Source organism: Oreochromis niloticus, unplaced genomic scaffold, assembly GCF_001858045.2.
Source record: "Oreochromis niloticus isolate F11D_XX unplaced genomic scaffold, O_niloticus_UMD_NMBU tig00001654_pilon, whole genome shotgun sequence".
In the NCBI taxonomy this organism is placed as follows: Eukaryota; Metazoa; Chordata; class Actinopteri; order Cichliformes; family Cichlidae; genus Oreochromis; species Oreochromis niloticus.
In genome coordinates this window covers 26059-34050 of record NW_020327438.1, presented here as the reverse complement: position 1 = coordinate 34050, position 7992 = coordinate 26059, and the positions used below count along the sequence as shown (strand labels likewise).

At 46.0% G+C, this 7992-nt stretch overlaps 1 long non-coding RNA gene across 1 annotated transcript; it reads left to right on the top strand.

The window, feature by feature from the left end:
* The first annotated feature begins 1540 nt into the window (after positions 1-1540).
* On the top strand, positions 1541-2033 carry LOC102078786 (uncharacterized). Its single transcript, XR_002060322.2, has 2 exons — positions 1541-1775; positions 1865-2033. It is a non-coding gene; the product is annotated as an uncharacterized LOC102078786 (long non-coding RNA).
* Positions 2034-7992: the final 5959 nt, after the last annotated feature.

The window sequence follows — 7992 nt, the reverse complement described above, 5'->3', positions numbered from 1 at the left end:
GACTTTGAGTCTACGGGGGCGGCTACTATCGTCCCCTCGTCCTGTGTGGTGGGGGCCCTGACGTGGGAAATTGAGGGCCTGGTGCGCTGTGCGCAGCTGCGGGAACCAGACCCTGGTTCGGGTCCGCCTGGTAAGCTGTTTGTTCCATCGGCCGTGCGTGCACGCGTTCTGCATTGGGTGCACGCTTCTTGACTCGCCTGTCACCCTGGTGTGCGTCGTACGGTTTCCCTGTTACGGCGCTCCTTTTGGTGGCCCACTTTGGCGAGTGATGCCCGTGGATATGTGCTGGCCTGTGACACCTGTGCGCACAATAAGAGCCGCCACCTGGCCCCTCCCGGGCTGCTGCATCCCCTGCCTGTTCCGGGTCGGCCCTGGTCGCATATTGCGGTGGACTTTGTTACTGGGCTGCCGCGTTCCTCTAACCACTCGGTCATCTTCACCATTGTCGACAGGTTCTCCAAGGCGGCGCATTTTGTCCCTCTATCTAAGCTCCCTTCGGCCCTCGAGACTGCTCGCTTGCTGGTGGACCATGTATTTCGGTTGCATGGGATACCTTTGGACATTGTATCTGACAGGGGGCCTCAGTTTGTTTCTCGGGTGTGGAGGGCTTTTTGTGCTGTTTTGGGGGTGGGGGTGAGCCTTTCCTCGGGCTATCACCCGCAATCTAACGGACAGACTGAGAGGGCTAATCAGCAGCTGGAGTCGGCTCTACGCTGTGTGGCCTCCTCTGACCCCGCTTCCTGGAGTAGTCATCTTGCCTGGATTGAGTACGCTTACAACTCCCTCACCTCAGCGGCTACTGGTTTCTCTCCATTTGAGATCTGTCTTGGATATCAGCCACCGCTGTTTCCTTCTCAGGAGGCGGAGATTGCTGTCCCGGCGGTGCAGGACCATTTACGTCGTTGTCGGCGGATCTGGCGCCGGGCTAAGGCGGTGCTGCTCCAGACTGTGACTCGGACCCGCCGTGCTGCTGATCGGAGGAGGACGCCTGCACCTCGATACACTGTGGGCCAACGGGTTTGGTTGTCCTCTGCGACGATTCCTCTGAAGTGCGTGTCCAGGAAGCTCACTCCTCGCTTCCTGGGTCCTTTCACCATCCAACGCATCATCAACCCTGTTTCTGTGAGGCTGCGGCTGCCGGCCTCCATGAGGGTTCATCCCACATTTCATGTGTCTCAACTCAAGCCTGTTTCTCGCAGCCCGCTGTGCCCGCCCTCGGAACCTCCTCCGCCCGCCCGGGTTGTGGACGGCGGCCCGGTCTATTCGGTCCGGCGGCTGCTGGACGTGCGCCGTCGTGGCCGTGGTTTCCAGTTTTTGGTGGACTGGGAGGGTTATGGCCCGGAGGAGCGCTCCTGGCTCCCTCAGGCCTTTATTGTGGACCCGGGTCTCATTACTGATTTTTACAGGAGGCATCCTGAGAAGCCTGGTGGGCCGCCAGGAGGCGTCCCTTGAGGGGGGGGGGGTACTATTAGGAGTTGGTGGTATGTGTGTTGGTGTTTCTGGGGTTTATTTTCCTTTTTCGGCACAGGTAGGCGGGGGCGGTGTTTGACGGCATGCCGGCACACCTGCGGCGCATCGGACGTCATCAGTGGGAGCATTTAGGGAGCTGAGTGATGGACGTCTGATGTCGGATTATTGTCGTTCCCATAAGTGCCTGTCTCGCCGCCTGCTCGCCTGCCTGTTTCTTTGTGCGCTGGCCCATTTTTGGATCTATGACAGAGACTTACCTGGCGCTGGCCTGCGATCGTTGTTACTCCTGTATCCTGGTGTTTCAAGTAAGCTCTCCAACTCTCTCCGTTCATTTCAGTTTCATTCTCGATTCTCGCCGGTTATCCGTTAATTCTGTTTTGTCCCTCGTTCTCAGGTAGCTCTGGTTTGCCCATCTATCTGTCTGCATACCTCGGCTCCGTTCCATTCCCCCTCGGCTCTGTTTTTTTGCACATTTACCTGGTCATTGTATATAGCCCCGTCCCCCTGTAAATATTTCCTGACCACTGTTAATAAATCTGCTTCACCGCTGTTCTGTGCCTGTGTGTGTTTCTGCCACTGAATCCATCTGTTTAAATGCACCTAACAAATACTTGGACACTGCTAGCATAATGGACAGGGTTTTTGACAGGGCTCCCACACAATCGCAATGGAGGAGGTTGAAGCATCGCCAAATATGCTTCCAAACTAACTTCCTTCCAAGCCAAAGACTAGAACATATGATGAAGCATATCTTGACTTTGGCTTCACCTGCACAACACATGTCGTGCCAAGGTAGGTCTCCCTGACAGAATTCGTTTCCCCTGCGTCCGGAGCACACGCTGGGCTGTCCAAATAATGGACAAACAGAATCCCGCATTCTTGATTTTTAGTTCACAAACACCGCTTATAGCGTCTAACTACTCCTGAAACTTTGGAGATTTTAGCTTTTTACACAGTAAAATTACAGGAGGATAAAATTAATTATATGTCTCTGTGAAGGTTCTCAGTCATCCAGGTCATCGCAGTCTGCAAAGAAAAGCGTCTGGACTTCTTTAAGTTGTGCTTGAAGACGTTTCACCTCTCATCCGAGAAGCTTCTTCAGTTCTAAGGTCAAATGGCCGAGAGTCCCAGATTTAAACCCAGTGGGAGTATCCCCCCAAGGAGGGACAAAGGACCCCCTGGTGATCCTCTAATCACATGCGCCAAGGTGTGAAAGCGGGTGTGGGACCTAATCAGCCAGGGTTTCAGGTGAGCTCATTGTGAAACCTGGCCCCACCTTGTCATGTGAATTCCTGAGGTCAGATGGCCCAGGATGTGAGTGCGCGTTAAGGCGTCTGGGGAGGGAACTCAAAACTGGATTATAGATGGCAGACAGTTGGTGTCGTAAACCACCGCCTCTGTTCAAAGATGGTCGCTCACAGTGGACATAGATGGCCTCTTTCACTCCTCTTTCAAACCATCTGTCCTCTCTGTCCAATATGTGAACATTGGCATCCTCGAAAGAGTGACCTTTATCCTTAAGATGCAGGTGGACTGCTGAGTCTTGTCCTGTGGAGGTGGCTCTTCTATGTTGTGCCATGCGCTTGTGAAGTGGCTGTTTGGTCTCGCCAATGTAGAGGTCTGGGCATTCCTCGCTGCACTGTGTACAGTGCATACACCACGTTGTTAAGTCTGTGTTTTGGAGTTTTGTCTTTCGGGTGAACCAGTTTGTGTCTGAGTGTGTTGCTGGGTCTGAAGTACACTGGGATGTCGTGCTTGGAGAAAACTCTCCTGAGTTTCTCTGATACACCGGCTACATAGGGGATGACAACGTTGTTGCGTCTGTCTTTCTTATCCTCCCTCGCTGGTGTCTGATCTTCTTTTCTAAGAAAAGAAAAAAAAAAAGAAAAAAAAAAGAATCCCCTATGTAGCCAGTGTATCAGAGAAACTCAGGAGAGTTTTCTCCAAGCACGACATCCCAGTGTACTTCAGACCCAGCAACACACTCAGACACAAACTGGTTCACCTGAAAGACAAAACTCCAAAACACAGACTTAACAACGTGGTGTATGCTGTACAGTGCAGCGAGGAATGCCCAGACCTCTACATTGGCGAGACCAAACAGCCACTTCACAAGCGCATGGCACAACATAGAAGAGCCACCTCCACAGGACAAGACTCAGCAGTCCACCTGCATCTTAAGGATAAAGGTCACTCTTTCGAGGATGCCAATGTTCACATATTGGACAGAGAGGACAGATGGTTTGAAAGAGGAGTGAAAGAGGCCATCTATGTCCACTGTGAGCGACCATCTTTGAACAGAGGCGGTGGTTTACGACACCAACTGTCTGCCATCTATAATCCAGTTTTGAGTTCCCTCCCCAGACGCCTTAACGCGCACTCACATCCTGGGCCATCTGACCTCAGGAATTCACATGACAAGGTGGGGCCAGGTTTCACAATGAGCTCACCCGAAACCCTGGCTGATTAGGTCCCACACCCGCTTTCACACCTTGGCGCATGTGATTAGAGGATCACCAGGGGGTCCTTTGTCCCTCCTTGGGGGGATACTCCCACTGGGTTTAAATCTGGGACTCTCGGCCATTTGACCTTAGAACTGAAGAAGCGTCTCGGATGAGAGGTGAAACGTCTTCAAGCACAACTTAAAGAAGTCCAGACGCTTTTCTTTGCAAACTCCTTTGACTTAATTATATGTTGTTTGTTAAAATAATCCGGTCTGGATACCACGTCACAACAATAAATATATAATTTTCTGTTGTAACCTTCAAACTGAACGGTAATGTAACGACACTCATTTTTCACTTTTTCACAAAAATAAAACATCGCTACTTCCATGGTCAGTGATACCCACCTTGGCACAACACTGATCATGCCACAATTTTTGTTCCCCCGGTTCGAATCACAGACAAACGGTATCCCACAGTTGTTTATGTTTTTAAACTAGTGCTGTCAATGTTAATGCATTAGGGTCATCACTATTAACGTGTTTAAAATTTTTAACATACTCAACCCGTCTGGAGCGCAGAATGGACAAACTTCGGACAAACTGCCCGAAATACGTTGACACAAACATTGCAGGGATTTTGAGCCAGCCTGCACTCCAGATGAGTTAATTGTTAATCGTGTTAGTCATGATGACGGTGTTAGCGCACTTAAGATAAGAGGGATAAGATAAGACTTTATTGGTCCCACGTTGGGGAAACTTTTTTGTTACCTCAGCTCAGGTACAGATCGCAGAAAGAAAAATACAAAAAGTTCAAATAAAATACAAACAAATATAAAATAAGTAAGATAATACACTATATACAATGGTAGCATACACAGTATGTGATTATGGATATGGTTGTGGAAATAGACAAGACAAACTATTAACTATATAGTTATAACATAAATATTCTACCACTACTATTCCTATGTAAGTAATAGATATCTATAAGTATAGACATGTACTCGCACACACACAAGTACACACTAAATATACATATGTATATATATACATACACATATACCTGCACATGTCCATACACATAGAAGTTGCATTATGCATGAAGTGGTGACCGTGGATGTCCACAATGTCCAGTGACATGACATCGTGATTGAGGAGTTATAGAGTCTAACTGCTGTTGGGATGAATGATCTGCGAAAGTGCTCCTTCCTGCAGCGAGAGTGTTTCAGTCTCTGACTAAAGGAGCTGCTCTGCACACTCAGATTAATGCAGAGGGCGAGGTGGGTTGTTCATGATGGATGTCAGCTTTACTAACATCCTCCTCTCGCCCACTGCCTCCACAGATTTCAGAGCACATCCCAGCGCAGAGCTAGACCTGCGCACCAGTTTGTCAATCCTGCTTCTGTCCCTGTCTGTGCTTCCACTCCCCCAGCAGGTCACTGCATAGAAAAAGGCACATGCTACCACAGTGTGATAGAATGTCCTTAACAGAGTCCTGAAGACTCCAAAGGACCTCAGTCTCCTCAGCAGATGGAGTCGACTCTGGCCCTTCTTATACAAGACGTCTGTATTTGTAGTCCAGTCCAGTGAGAGAGATGTGTGTGTGTGTGTGTTGAATCAGCTGCTAGTTGACAAGAGACACCCAGAATGGCTAACTGATGGCTGGACAGTCCTGATCCTCGAGAACCCCAAGAATGGACCGGTCCCATCCAACTACCGGCCAATAACCTGCCTCAGTACCACATGGAATCTCCTGTCAGGCATCATCTAAGATGAACAGGCACATGGCTCAATACATGAGTGGGGAAAGGAATTGGCAAGAATACCAGAGGCGCAAAACACCACCTACTGGTAGACAGAGCAGTTGCTCGAGACAGCAAGACTAGGCTGACCAACCTGTGCACTGCCTGGATTACAAGAAGGCCTATGACTCGATGCCCCACACCTGGATCCTGGATTGCCTAGACCTATACAAGATCAACAAGATCCTAAGAGCCTTCATCAGTGTGCTACTGGAAAGCATACAAAGCATCCATTAAACACATGCAAAATTATTTTGTGAAAAATAATTGTTTTTTCATCTTGTTCTTCCTGCTCTTATACAATCTCTGGATCCTCTCTGGATCCTCCTTACACATTCTTTGCACTGACAAGCACAAATGATGGCATTGTGCTCGAGTAGAAAATAACAATAAATGTGTTCTTGTAATGCTTATTATAGGACCAAGTTGGGGATCCAAATTCATAACAGTATATCACAATGCTTATTTATGTGAATTCATCATCAGTGAATGTGGTCAAAGTAGAAGCTACAATGACTTTATAATTTTTCGTTCACTTCAGTTTCAAGTTATTTATTTTAAAAGAACACTGTAATAGTTACATTCAAAAAATGTTATGCCAACCATGATTTATTGTCATTGGCAGATGGTAATTGGCAGTCTAGCTAAATTAAAGAGTCTGTAGAATTATTTTTAGGATGGCAGAGTTACTAAAATCAGCTATTAATAAAATATTATTAAAAACTTTTAAAAGTGCTGTTTCAGTGCTCTGTAGCACTTTGAAAATAGACCGAAATGTTTATGAGATGCCATTAATTTCCAGAAAAGCCTGGAGCTGAAAGAAAACAATTTTCTCTAGGACTTCGGACAGGAAGGGGAGTTTAGACATTGGTCTAAAATTTGAGGGAACTGTTGCATCAAGATTTTTTTTTTTTTTTTTTGAGAAATGGGTGCATCATGGCATGCTTAAGATCAGCTGGAGCAGTTAGAAGAGAAGTGTTAATAATGGATAAAACACTAGGTCTAGAGTGTTTGACACATGTGATCAAGATTGGGCTGGAGGACCAATAGTGATGCTGTTATAAACAGACTCTAGTTTCTAATGAAGGTCACATTATTTAAGATCATCAGGACAATTACTCTTAGTGCAGCCTAGATCCCGGCTAAAGACCAGAAGTGATCGGGCTTTTGCCCTGGCAGCCCCGAGCCTCTGGAACAATCTTCCTGCTGCTATTCGCGCCTCTGATTCCATCTATTTATTTAAATCTCAGTTAAAAACTTACCTGTTTGACCAAGTGTTTTCAGTTAGCTAGTGCACATCCTCTATATTTTACCCTTATGTTATTTATCTTCTACTAATGTTCTACTGTATAAATACCCCCACCTTATATTTATGAATACCCAGTAATTTTATCTTCTAAACCATGCTCTAATGTTTTATTTCTTATTTTGTCTGTACTTTTTGGGTCTTTTTGTACTCTGTTATAGCCTTTTATCTTATATCTTATGTTTAACCTTGTTGTGAAGCACTTTGGTGTACCTTCGGTTTTAAATGTGCTATATAAATAAAGTTTTATTGTATTGTTATTAAGAGCTAGAAACATACTCTGACGGGTAAAATTAAGTGGCAAATCATCCTACCTTTGTTAATAAGAGCTAGAAACATACTCTGACGGGTAAAATTAGGTGCCAAACCATGATACCTTTGTGAATGTGACCTACAAGCATACTTTAATGGGTAAAATGAAGTGGCAAACCGTCCTGGCTTTATGAATATGAACTACAAGCATACTCTGATGGGCAAAGCTAAGTGGCAAACCGTCATACCTACTTAAGTTTCTGCTGGAATTACTCCGTGACAGCAGAAATGTGCATAAACTACTTACGGTAGGACGTTTTGCCAAAGTAGGATGGTTTGTCAGAACAGCGTTGCTAACACAATGCATCAGAGCCAGTTCCGTCAGCAATTGCCATTTTTAGCCAAGTTACAGACACGTGACTTGATTATGCTGGTTTTTGATTGGTGGAACTGACACGAAGTTGTTACCTTGATTTTATTGGCTCAAACAATTAAAAATAAGTGGCAATCATGCAAATTGGGCAGAGTTTAAAGTGTCCATTTAAACCGTCTATTGCTAAGGGGGAATGTTCCCCGCTGCCTGTGAATGTGAGGATAATTCTTAAAAAAATATTTTAAAAACACAAGCATTTTTAGGCATGTAAATAAAATGAAATATTTTCTGCTGTTTAATACCTAAAAAGTTAACTCAGATATGGTTAAGACCTTTGGGCACA